Source organism: Octopus bimaculoides, chromosome 2 (genome assembly GCF_046866305.1).
Source record: "Octopus bimaculoides isolate indiv1 chromosome 2, ASM4686630v1, whole genome shotgun sequence".
Classification (NCBI taxonomy): domain Eukaryota; kingdom Metazoa; phylum Mollusca; class Cephalopoda; order Octopoda; family Octopodidae; genus Octopus; species Octopus bimaculoides.
Window position 1 is genome coordinate 112,867,951 of NC_142929.1, and position 15,130 is coordinate 112,883,080.

The window sequence follows — 15,130 nt, forward strand, 5'->3', positions numbered from 1 at the left end:
CTCTTTCTATCCCTCCGTACTCTCCCTAACAAATTAGCGTCTTAACTTTTCAAATTCATCACTCCCTCATTTCCCAACTCCTTTCTATTTATATTCAGCCTCTTACTTGTATAAGACTTACTCTTTCTTATTTACTTTCATACATCCCTCTAATAAACATTACGCTTTTCAAAAATTGTATACGTAAATTCATTAAAAATTTAACCAAATCTGATATTACTTATAATTCCCTGCATGTAGTATCATTATATAATCTGACCTTAATTTATATTAAAATCTAATAAAACATGTTCAGAACAAATATTAAGTCAGATAGGTCGAGACAGTTTAAAGTTCGTATGTTTATTTTCGAGTAATACTTAAGCTAGATTAATTTCAAGTTCAACACTGTAACACACAGTGCATCCTGACAATAACCATCATATACGATAGAACCCAGTTAGTGTTGCTTGTCATTTTCGCTGATATTTCAGTAATTAGGCATCGTTGGTATTTCAGAAACTGGCCATGTACTTCACATCACCGAAAAATGTGACTCTATCTGGAAGGCAGAAACTAACTTTTATGGAAGTTAGAGGTCGGTGCTTTGGTGATGAGTATTTTGTGATTTTGTGGCAGTAAAAAGCAAACAACTACGAACAAACCCAAACGAAGGAGAAACTGAATTTTCTTTGAAATACAGTTTTGATTTAAATTCTCAATTATTGTCTTTAGTGCAAGGAAACGTATGAGAGTTGCAAAAAATACAAATCTTGAGAAGGCGTTGACGAAATGGTTTATCCATTAACGATCCCGTGTTATAGAAATCTGAAAGTGCTGCTGTCATGCTAGCTATGTATGTGAGTATCAAGTATTTCGAAGTGACAGATGGTTATAGCATTGTAGAAATCACTATAATACGAGTAATAGACACTTATCTATGAGGAAGTAGTCAATGTACCAACCGAGAAAATCAAGCCATTCAGGAATTACTTAATTGTGAAAGGTTCTTAACTTCCTAAGTGTATAATGATTTGTATTGGCGGTCATTAACCCTGAATGTTAAATCTTTTAAGAGCAAAGCCTTCATACCTAGTCGTAAATTCAGTAAGAAATGTTTTCAGCGTTGCGTTGCGTGAATGTTAGAGTTGTTGGCAATATTAGATCTGGTAGTGAGATCAGCACGTTCATGGGTCAGAGCCTGGCTAGAAAAATACAGATAGTGACTCTGAATATCAAGCATTAACAACATGAGAAATACCAGATTAAATTCTTGCTGGTTACTGTATAAATTGTGAGGATGATGGAAGCAATGAACCCACAATTCCAAACTCTTTGCCATACGAGAATCTCCATATAACGACATTTCGTAACTTGACTTTCGGTTAACATTTCCTCAACAGAAACAGCGTCAACATGGTCGACTCCTTCTCCAGATAAATTCACCTCAACGAATGATGTTGTTGATGCCTCACCTGCTCTTGCCAATCACCTTAGATTTCTACGTATGGCAAGTAAGGACCAGTGAAGCATAATAATTATACTAACTCATAATGACAATCTATCACATTTATATCTACTCCCACCTTCACCACAGCAAGCTCACCTGTTATCAACCACAGGTAATGAAATTAACTATTTACAGTATATACTTTTTAATTTCTATTTACTGTAATGCCAAATGATTCTACAAAATATGCAATTATATGTTTTATATAGTTACGTGATGCTTGCAGTAGTTTCTGTAATTTTGTTAATATTTATCTTGTTCAGGGAGCATTGTAGATATTTCTAATATCGTATAAGTGTACAATGTCTAGCCCTATCATCGATTAATTCGGACAATAACACAAAACGGGCACGCTTCGATTTTATTAGTACAGTATAAGGAGAGTGCATTCTATTAAATTATAACATTTTGATATCGTGTTTCAAATTCTTCAGAGGGCCAATAAAATAAGGCTAAAGCAAATATAAATAGTAATCAGTTCTACTCCAACGATTATATTACCTCTCAATAAAAATTGGTCGGCAGTGGTTTAAGAAGTTCATTCTCACCCATATGTTTTTGTCGGGTTTGTTTGATACGACTGGACGTTAGTTTGCACAAGTGTCTTCTATTACAGCTTGTATGTATGTATGTATGTATGTATGTATGTATGTATGTATGTATGTATGTATGTATGTATGTATGTGTGTATATATATATATATATATATAATGTATGTATGCATACACGCCCACGCACACACACACACAAACACACACACACACACACACACAACATAATATAATATATCTATGTGTGCGTGTGTTTCTGTTGACGTGGGTCGAACAAACGGGTGCATGGAATAAAATACCTTGAGGTATTTTGATTTGATATCGACTAATTGGCTTTTACTTCTAACGAGATCGACAGCAAAAAGAACCTCACGTAAATCTAATCAACTAAAAACCTTGAAAGCAGTGTGTCAACATAACCGCAATCTAATGACTAAAACCAGCCAAAGAATAAAAGAATAAAAGGATAAAAGAATAAAAGAATAAAAGAATAAAAGGATAAAAGAATAAAAGAATAAAAGAATAAAAGAATTTGTCTTGTCAAAAGAAGCAGTTTTATTGCACAAGTTTCAACTTTCTATCCAGAATTCCGATAACTTTCAATTTCCATGAGGAAATAGGTTTCCCATTTTTCAACAAACATCGTAGCGAGTAACGATGGCCATTCAAGATAATTTGTTCTCTTAATGATTCTTTTGTTCGCTCCTATTTTAAAGAGTTTTCTCTTCATTCTTCGCACTCCCGATAAATCACTTCCCTCTTGGTTACCAAATTTTCTCTTTCACTCAGCAGATTTTTCTTTTTTAGTCTTCCTGTCCACACACACATACACACACACACATGCGCACCCTACCGTGTTTTTTTAGGACATGACACGACCACAACAAGAACACAAGAACAACCACACACACACACACACACACACACACACACACACACACACACACACACATACATACATATAATTTTATTTGCGGAAAGTACGTGGCCAAATGGGTAAGGTGCTGGGTTCTCGGTTGTAAATTCATGAGTTCGACTCCCGGATCAGGTGACACATTATGTTCTTCAGCAAGGTATTTCATTTCATGCCGCTCCAGCTCACTCAGGCGACTTCTAATGACTCCAGCTGTCATATTTTGGATATTTCACTTAGTCAAGGACGGAGAATCGAGAGAGCGTTTGTGCCTGTTCGTGACTACATGGACAGCAAAAACAATCAGTAAACTCATTGGGCAGCTTAACTAGCCATGCTCACCGACGAATGATGACTGTCGATTGTTCAGAAATTTCTCTAGATCGTTCAAAATGTTTAAAAAAAAAATTTTTTTATATGTTCTGAACACAGAATTACTTTCAGCACCCCGTAGATGTATATTGTCCGGTAAGACTCAATTCAATGGCAAAGCTAGTAGTCTAACTCATGAAAGGATAATGTAAAGAATGAAACAGCCTGGTGCTATATTAGTAGGAATCATATTGTATTTGTCTGTTATATACGGATGTGAGCGAAAAATTACGAAGTCAGCTTCTGTTCATTCTTAGATCATTTAAAAACGTCGAATTTCAAAAAAGTTGAATTTCAACTTAATTGTTGTGGTTAACTACAAGAACAAGAACAACAAAAACAACAACAATAATCTCACCAATAATTCTGAAATGATTTCGTTAAGAAAGGTGCCCTCCCTACTGTATCTGTCATCAGACATGTAATCTCAATTCGCTGTTAAAACTTTAGGAAGTTGTCCCTTAGTCTGTTACCTATCTCTTCCTGACTTCTTCCATTCTACTGTGAGTTAAATAGAGTAAATTTAGACAAATGTAACCTGATTTCAGAATGAGATATACTTAGAAATATATGTAACAGTCATTAGCAATTTTTAAAATTCTGATTTTTCTGTGATTTTGGTTTGCAATATAAACTTTAAACATTTGTAGATATCTTGGTTAAAATAATAATTATAATGATAAAAAAAATCATATAAAAACGAGGGAAACGGTTAGATCTCATCCCTTATTTTTCACTAAGGCTTAAAGTTTTATATATATACACATACATACATATATGTACATACATATATATGTATATACATATGCATACATGGGTACAGAACATCTAAAACGTAAACAACATGAAATACGAAACCATGGAATACGAACTTTTTTTTGCGAATAACAAAAGAAACAAATGGAAAACAAGACAAGTAACATAAAGAGCGACCCTTCACCAGTTGTCGGTTGTTTATCTATTCCAAATTTCGAGCAATTACGACAAGATGTATTTTCGAGAAAACAGTTGCTCCCGCAAAGCAAAATAAAATTTGGGATTTGCAGAGGGTCAAAGTTGGTAACAAAAACAGGGCAGTGAAAACAAACAGTAAGGGCTGCTAAGCCATAACGAGGTGAGGTGGCGAACGCTGGAGGAACAAGCTTTGACTGGAGAAATGATAGGAGAGGAGACAGACAAGAATGCGTGTGATATGTGTGGCAGATCATAACGAAAGATAGAAGCTCATATTAGGAAAAGAAAGATGGCCGATGGTCACGTGTGAGCAGCGAGAGAGTAAAGGAGGAAGAGTGAGAAAGAGAGAGGGACAGATAGAGAACGGTGAAAGGGAAAGGAAAAGAATTAGAGAAAGGATGAGAGAGATAAAAACGAAAAGGGGAAGAAGGGGAGATAAAAAGAATTAGAAAAAGGAAGAGAGAGGAAACGAAAGGGGAGAGCGAAAGAGAACAATACAAGATAGAGTCGCATCGGAACTATTAAGATAAACTTATTTGGAAATGGATGCGTGGCTTTCAATCATATAATAATACAGCATGGCCGCAGCTCTAAGCTGAAACTATATAAAAGAATATATATATATATATATATATATATATATATATATATATATATATATATATATATATATATATATGCGTATATACATATATGTACATACTTACATATATTTGTATATGCATACATGGGTACAGGACGTCATAAAACGTAAACAACATGAAATACGAAAACATGGAATACGAACTTTTTTGCGAATAACAAAAGAAACAAATGGAAAACAAGGCAAGTAACAAAAAGAACGGCCCTTCATCAGTTGTCGGGTGTTTATCTACTCCACATTCAGAGCAATAATCACATTTATCAATTCAGTCAAAAAACCCCCACCGACAAATATACCAGCAGTACCCAATGACCCGTTGAGTTCAGAATTTATTGAAATCAAGCAAAAGAATGTACTACCCATCCTTAATATCTGCTGAATGAACAGCAAAATAAATCCACCACACACACCACCATCCGCATATAGCTATCATTCCTTCCTCTATTTCCATCACCTCCTTTCCTCCCCACCAAACACACAGAAATACCCACAGAATTCGTTTGACCTTCATACTGGTAAAAGGGGATAAGCGTCAATTAATGCTATATCGCCTGAAGAAATGAATCAATGATGATCAACCGAATGCCCACGGATACTACGGACTACACTGTAATCATCCCAAGAATACGGATTGTAATGTAAAGAGCCATGTGACTTGTGGAAAAACGCGTAGCGATGCATTAAATGTTTATAAATTCCATCCAAGGATTATTGTTATTATTATTATATTTATCCTACATTGTATACAGCCTGATGAAACCCCGAAAAACTTGCTCACTTGGCAGCATCATTAGACGGTGACTGGCATAATGGAATAAAAGATTTTTCTTCCATATTGAAAACGTTTCCTATATAAAAATTTAATATATGTGTGTGTGTGAATCTATCTATCTATCTATCTATCTATCTATCTATCTATCTATCTATCTATCTATCTATCTATCTATCTATCTATCTATCCACACATATGAGCACGCGACGGTTAACTGCATAGTTTCCACACAATACCTACCTACCTACCTACCTACCTACCTACCTATTATTGAAGCAACTTACTGAAACAATTGATGAAATACTACAAATAGCAGTGAATGATCATACTTCTCAATTCACTCCATTCGTGAAGAAAAGTTACATTAATTACGACGGATCAAAAGAAGAAAATTGTAAAATGCAATACAGGTTAAACATAACAGAACAGTAGTTGTTGCAAAAAGTTCGTAGTCACAAAGATGTCGCAGAATTCATATTAACACAAATGTTCATAAGAAAATTTATATGGAACAGGAAATATTTCCGAAATAATATTAAATGGTTTGTCTCATCTTAATATATGTGACAATAATACTGTATTTGATCACATATATGACGCACTTCTTTTTTCCCTAACCTGTTTAAAAAAAAACACAGCAAAATATAACGAAAACAAAATCACCCCGAGTTCTGTATGCGAAGTTTCGCTTCCTATAAGCTTTGAAGCATTAAAAACTTTCTTTTCCTGAATATGCACTGCTGAAATTGGGGTGCGTCTTAGATGTCTGTGCGTTTTTTATGCGTGAGAACGTGTTTTTTCTCATGTCTAATTGGGCTGTTCTTAGCTGTATCTAACTGACGACTTGTCGTGTGCATGATAATATATTTACCTTGTTGTGATGAGAGACTCAAAGAGTATAAGATTGTGTGCGAAAGAACATCATTTTCATCATGCCAGCCGAAGCAACCGTCGTTTTATGCGAAAATGTAATAGTTAAGAATCACTTGGCTTAAGCAGAGTGTCAGAAAACGGTTTGGTTGTTTGGAAATAATAGCCTTTACTATGTAAGCGTAATGAAATTCGTTTGTTTGTCTTTAGCCAAAAAGCGGAAAGATTGCTGTCTACAAACAGTCGAGATACGACAAATCGTATAGGAAAAATTAACCTGTATTGATTGGATAGAATCTGTGTCAAGAGATGTGTCATAACGGTATGTGTTTATGTGACCCAGGCATCGATGTAACGAAGTACTGATGACTGAGATGTTCTGATTCCTACCTACCTACCTACATGCATATACACACATGTACATACTTAAATGAAGATATGTGTCGAATGAATGAGAAAGGTGGACTTAATACATGTTATAGAGTATATGGTTTAACTCGTGTGAAACTCGAGTCATAAGAGAACCATTCAGTTTAAATATGCTATATATATGTATGTATGTATGTATGCGTATCCGGTAGTTCACCTTGATGCAGAGTATTTTGCTAGAAATTTTCGACTCAATGTGTAAATCAACATTTCAACATTCCACTCCTATAACTGTATTGCGTTATAACCATATTATCCAGAAAGGGATAAGCTAGTTTGCTATTAATATGAGTTGTATATTTTTGGAATTATCACAAAACCAAGTACTAATGCTTCGAATGCATTTAATACGTATGTTTCAAGTGGTTACGTAACAACTTGTTACGTTAGTTCAATTTTCATCAGTCGGTACAAGCGAAATACATTGGTGGACAGAATAAAAACGTTACATTAAACTATAGAAAGAAAGAGAGAGAAGAGGAAAAAAAATTAAGAGAGACTACAATTGAACAAGCATCTAAAGAAATGGAAAAGTAATTAAAAGTGATTAATCTAACGATGAAAATTTATTACTTAATAAATAAAAGAATAAACAGGAAACAAACTTTAACCATAGAGAGAAAACAAAGAATGAGAAGTAAAAATATATTGAAGTAAACTTCCAAAGATGAGGCAATTCGTACTTAAGGAAGCTAGGAAATATGATCCCTTTGCTGATAAAATCTTAAATTAAACTAATGAACCACGGCTTTTCCCACGAGACGATAACGTCTTGGACTTAAGAAAATATTAATGAAGCCAATATCCTACTATTAAGTTGCCCGGTCATAAAGTGAAATAGAGATAAATATTTTTGCCATTTAGATATACTATAGAATAAATTGCAGGGAGTTTTAATATTTTTAAATATTAAATAACCACGGAAGTAAAAGGTAAAGATAAAAACAAGGCATTAATGATACTATTCATAATGTTAATACTAATACTATCAATAACAATAATAATACTTCTATATCAATAATAGAAATAATAGGCAAAACTTTAAATTGATAATAAGAATAAGAATAATAACATAACAACAATAGACGTTAATCATTCTTTTATTTAAAATAACAAGAGTACGAAGGACAATACTTATAACAATAATCAAATCATAACAATTACAATGTTAAAATAAACATAAAAAAATAATGATAGTATTAATTTTTTTTTTTTACTACAGGTACAAGAGTTGAAATTTTGCGGGAGGGTGCAAGTTCATTACATCGACCACAGTGCTCAACCGGTACTTATTGTATCGACGTCGAAAGGATGAAAGGCGAAGTTAACTTCGGCGGAATTTGAACTCAGAACATAAAGAGCAGGAAACCGCCTTAACAAATAATGGTTTCAAATTTTTGGCACAAGGCCAGCAATTTTAGAGGTGGAGTCTAAGGTGATTACATAGAGCCCAATGTTCAACTAGTACTTATTTAATCGACTCCGAAAGGATGAAAGGCAAAGTCGACTTCGGCGGAATTTGAACTCAGAGCGTAAAGACGGACAAAATGCCGCTAAGCATTTCTGCCCGGCGTGCTAACGATTCTGGCGGTTCGTCACCTTCGCGTTAACAGATAATTATATGAGGAAGTAAAGATAATTATAATACTAATGCCAAACCTAGTAATAACAAACCATATCGATACCAGTGATAATATCACTAGTCTAACAATTTGACTATATTGATCCCTAGTTCAGGTGTATTAGCCAATATTTGAATTCTAAACCTCTACACACATACATATATATAAATAGACACACTTATACATATACGTGTGTATATTTGAATTCTTCAGATACAGGGAACATAGAGAAAGCGGGGAAAAAAGGAGAGAAATACAATGAAGATATCTTAAGCATACTGTTAAGAAGAGATAATCTTTAATAATCCTTTCTAAAAATAGGCACCAACCTGAAATTTCGGGGGATGAGACTAATCGGTTACATTGACCCCAGTGTTTCATTGGTACATAATTTATCGACCCTAAAAGGATAAAAGGCAAAGTCGACCTCGGCGGAATTTGAACTGAGAGCACAACGACGGGCGAAATACTGAGAAGCATTTTGTCCAGCTTGCTAACGATTCTGCCAGCTCGCCACCTTAGGGATAATCTTTAATGATAAGCAGAAATAATTTTTCCTATTATAGGCACAAGACCTGAAATTTTTGAGGCAGGGGTCTAGTCGATTACATCGACTTCAGTGATTGACTGTTACTTATTCAGATGTTTTCATATAAGTGATGTAGTCATGTCATTCAGCCATTATGAAGAACCGTAGATTTTATATGCTAGTAGAACGCACTGAGATAATATGTGCAATAGTCGAAGGTGTCTCACATTCAAGAAGGTATACTATAAAAATATTAGATTGGGAATTACGTATAGTACCAATTAGTAGTGCATGAATCTCATTTCAGATCTTAGTAAAGGGTAGAGAAAAAAAAACAGAAAGAAATAATAAATAGTTGTTTGACTGAGAGATGAGGAAAAGACACAGAAAGAAATGGGGGCGGGGGAGATGTATCTCTATCTAATGTTAACTATTTTCCCTATGAAATATTGATCTTAATTTATGCTTGCAATTTACAACTAATTCATTATGCTTATTTAATATATTCTCACGATTAGCGAAGAATATATCCAGGGCCTCACGTAAACAGTCTCTGCACATCTGTGTGTGTTTGTTCGTTTATGTGTGTGTGTGTGTGTGTGTGTGTGTGTGTGTATGTGTGTGTGGTTGTGTGTGTGTGTGTGTGTGTGTGCGCGCGTGCGCGTGTGCGCGTGCGCGTGTGATGGTGCGTGCGTGCGCGCGAGCGCGTGTCTGTGTAAGCTCACTTCACAAAAGCAATTCTCGATGAAATATCTTATTCTTTTCTCCTTTGACGTCGCAAAATAATTTTAGAATGATGTTTTTCGTATTTCTATTTCTGTTCCAATTTTTCGTAATTTAATTTATAATTTATTTTCAGCATTTAGTCACTGTATGTTCATAAACATCTCTGTTTCGGAAATTTCGTTTCCTTCTTTTGCTTAAGTTGATAAATTCATAAAAGTATTCATATAAATTCATAAAGTACTTCATAAAAGTAAATGAAAATACTCGAAAAAAAAAAAGTGGAAAAGTTTTGGGCTCGTAGGTGAAAAATATTTCAAGAATTTTGTGAAAAGTGATAGGGTTGTTTCAATCTTATGAACTAACGAATTAAACATTTTGTAGTCACAGAGGAGGGACATACGAAGTTTAGTAAAATCAGATGGGTCAAGACAACATGTGGCAGAAGAAAATTGTGGATCTAGGAGAATTTGTTACGTGGTGGTAAGTTCGATTGCTGTATTTCTGTTCTACCAAAAAGTATTGAATAATCAATTAGTTTAATGTTAAGTTGTTATATAAATACCTTCACATAAAAGAAATATATACGATGGACAGACATATGATTCTATATACATATGTATATATGCCATATATATATTCTTTTATTTCAGTCATTTGACTGCGGCCATGCTAGAGCATCGCCTTTAGTCGAGCAAATCGAACCCAGGGCTTATTCTTTGTAAGCCTAGTACTTATTCTATCGGTCTCTTTTGCCGAACCGCTAAGTTACGGGGACGTAAACACACCAGCATCGGTTGTCAAGCGATGTTGGGGGGACAAATACAGACACACAAACATACACACACACACACACACACACACACACACACATATATATATATATATATATATATATATATATATATATATATATATATACGACGGGCTTCTTTCAGTTTCCGGTCGGCCCGAGGCTATAGTAGAAGACACTTGCCCAAGGTGCTACGCAGTGGGACTGAACCCGGAACCATATGGTTGGTAGGCAAGCTACTTACCACACTGCCACTCCTGCGCCTATATGTATATATGTTATATATATATATATTCTTTTATTCTTTTGTTTCAGTCATTTGACTGCGAATATGTTGGAGCATCGCTTTAGTCGAGCAAATCGAACCCAGGACTTATACTTTGTAAGCTTAGTACTTATTCTATCGAATTCTTTTGTCGAATCGCTAAGTGACGGGTACATAAACACATCAACATCGGTTGTCAAGCGATGGTGGGATGACAAACATAGATACAGAAATACATACATACATACAAACATACAACACACACACACACACACACACACACACACACACACACACACTCACACACACACACACACACACATATACGACAGGCTTCTTTCAGTTTCTGTCTACCAAATCCACTCACATGGCTTTGCTCGGCCCGAGTCTATAGTAGATGACACTTGCCCAAGGTGCCACACAGTGGGTCTGAACCTGGAACCATGTGTAAAACAGATATACATATGCCAATATAAATGTATATTATGTGTGTATGTGTGTGTGTGTGTCTGTGTGTGTGTGTGTATGTGCCTGTGTATACATATTATCCACATATATATAATACATTTGTAAATATATGCATGTTGGTATATGTATATACGCATGCACAAACATGCACACACATATATATATGTATATATACATATATCGGTTAGTAGTTCATACCTCCGAAAGAAGCATACTCTAAAACACTAGAGCTGTAATATTTAAACTTAAATCTATCTATCTATCTCTCTATCTATCTATCTATCTATCTATCTATCTATCTATCTATCTGTCTGTCTGTCTGTCTGTCTGTCTGTCTGTCTAACTATCTATCTATATCTGTCTGTCTATCTCCCCCTTCTCTCTATATGGGGAGAAAGATGATAGGGCAATGGGAAGAGTTGGAACTGAGAAATGTTTAGAATGCATTGAAAGACTGAGTGAGTTGATTAGGTAGACGTATTATAGAAGCTGGCTCTCATGTAATTTTCAGATCGATAATTAATTTAAAAGTAAACTCATTTGATTCTCTGTTGTTAAATCAACCTCATCAAACAATTAAAGCTTCTTATTTAAAATTGTTTGAATGATTTAAAGTTTCTAACTTGTCTACATTGAACTACACTTCTATCTATTCATAAAAGAAGCAGCAGCATGTAATTACGAACTATACTATTTACGTAACACCCACATTTCTGGAGAGATTTCGTTTCCGCTAAAAAATTAGTCTCGAATTTGTAAATACTGTCAACTTCTTAATTTTCGCTTCTAATCATTGCACACTAAGCGATTTTATTGAAGCAGTCTTAATTTCAAACGATTACTAATTAAAAACTAAAAGCAAAAAAAAAAAAGGCGTATGATAAGAGCTACAGTTTTGATAAAGCTACACCTCTGTAAGAGATAACGAAAAAACGTTATAATATTGTCGATTGTATGGAATAAAAATAAAATATACGCCAATAATTTCACATAAACCATGACATTACAATAATCTGCAACAAAACGAATAAACACTTTAGTTTGGTGCTCCACTATTAGCATCATGTTTAGAAGAGGACCTGTTATTCAGGTTTAGTCAGAGGATGTTGGGCAGCGGCCATGACATTTTGTAGGATCTCCGGTGACTGATAGAAAGAAGGAAGAAAGGAAATTATTTTCAGACTGGAGATCGGACCAACTGCTTACAACAGAATAGTTTTCACTAAAATTACCAAAGGGCCAAGAGATGGTGTTGTTAAATCGGGCAGTAGATGTGGTTAAATCATTAAAAATAAAGTTGTGTTAGTTACAAAGTTAGGCCTCAAGCTTAGCCATAGTTTCACATTATGTTAGACTTTAATAGTTTTAGATTATATAAAGTTTAAGATAATGTGGAAAAAAAGTGTCTAGCAGAAACCAGTCAATAAAATGCACGACTCTCAAACACGCAAATGAACGCATTAAAAGCTGGAGGTATTATTTATAATTCTTAAATGCTCATTGATTTTCGTGGAAAACTCTATTCCATATAACTGGTGACTTAAAATAGAAAACTTAACCAATAGCGATAACAATGTGACATTCTGTTTATTGATCAACTAAAACCGCTTCGGTTAAAGATATAATATATGATATAGAATCGATAATATTTTCTTTCTTTTACTGGGAGCCTAGAACTTGGAATTTTTGTTCAGGGAAGATAGTGAGTGACGTGAAGAAATGCGATTTTAGAATAAGTATCTAAACAGGTAAGTAGTGGTCAGTGTATTTATGTTTAGTTGCAAGAATCAATGTGCGTCTGCGAGATGTAGAAGTAAGAAACAAAAGAGGAGAAAAAGCTATTGGCAGAGCAAAGAAAGAAGCAAGGGATAAAAGAGACGTATCTTGAACTTAATTCAAATAGACAATTGATTTTATGAAAAAAATATGCATGTATGCATACATGTATGCTTGTATGTATCCAACGTATATATTGTATGTGTATGTAATTCATATATTATGTGTGTGTATGTATATATATATATATATATATACAATACCCACACACATCCATAATGCAAACATACATGTGCATACATACTGAAGAACAGTATAGATCGAGGTAAAACAAACAAACAAAAAATGACGTGAGAAAATAACGAAATAAGATTGCAAACGTGAATAAGAAGATAAGTGGGAGAAGAATGCTAAAGGATGCTAAAGGCAGTGTGAAGAGGCGAAAGAACAAAATTATTGACAACAAAACATGAAGGGATGTTTTTAAACTTTAGCTGTGGTAAACGATTTTCTCCACTCATATACGAACACGCAATTTCTCATTCCATTTTCTAAATCACTCAAAATTTATAGGAACCCGAATCGATAAAAATCTGAAATGAAATAAAGCAAAATGTTATATTGGTCTTTGATTCAGTATTGAATCTTTAAAGATATTTCGACATTAATCTCATTTGAAAAGATCAGACAGAAAAAATATATATCAGCATATATATTCTATTGGAACGTATTTAACTTGATAGACTATAAGAGTGTGATTATGTAAGTCAGTACGCTGTTAAGTTACTATTCAATCAACATTTTCTTCTACCTCACCGCCTAGCCAGTACACTCACACTCACGAACTAATATACATATACACTTTTAGGCGCACACAAACACTTGTATACGCACGCATACATACATACATACATACATACATACATTATACCCATATATGCATGTATATATACATATATATGTAGGCATGTACATATATGTATGTATATATGCATATATATATATATATATATATATATATATATATATATATATATATATATATAATAACAATGTTCAATCTTTATATTAAGTCAATAGAAGAGATGCATTTTTCTAGTTGCAGAATGTTCCCCCTACATCGTTACTTTGTTAGCGTCTGCTTATTCATAATTCTATCTAAAAATTTGAGTCGACCACCTTACAAATGTAGAGACATTCTATGAAGAATGTAAACTTTTTGGAAATGCTTGAATCCAATAATCTTTAAAAATATATTTACTCCGTCAGATTGTTTTCATTTCTTTTTAGCTTTTTATTTTAAAAATAAATATTTATTTAAAATTTCATTTTTAAATCTGTCAATAAAACAAATAGATGAAAGTAAGTAAATAGTCGAATCACCTACGAAAACAGTAAAATATTTTACACGCACACGCACACATATATATATAGACTGTATACAAAGAATGTATACATATACAATGCATATAGAATGTTTATTTTGTATATATATATACATATATATATATAGTAGATTTGGTCGAACAAATAGGAGAAACAGGAGAGTTTTTTTTAAACGGCAGGGTGTTACAAGAGTGACTGGTAGGATAAGAGTTTGGTGCGAACCTTATCAATAAGTCCCACGCACGAAACTGCTAGCACTCGAGTCACTTTTGTAATTTTCTGCAGATTAAAAAAAATAAAAGTATGTATAGAATATTTAACAAACTATGTATAAAATATACATGGGAGGACGACAAAGAGTGAATGACTGCAGTAGCGCGAAAAAAGGCTTACACGCACTCAGTCACACACACACACACACACACACACACACACACACACACACACACACACACACACACACACACATGTCTCGTACAGGCTACCATACGTAAGATGATTAATTGAAAAACATTTTAATCAGATATGACCGAATTCACAAGAATCATTAGCTGCAATGAGAATTAATCTTAAAA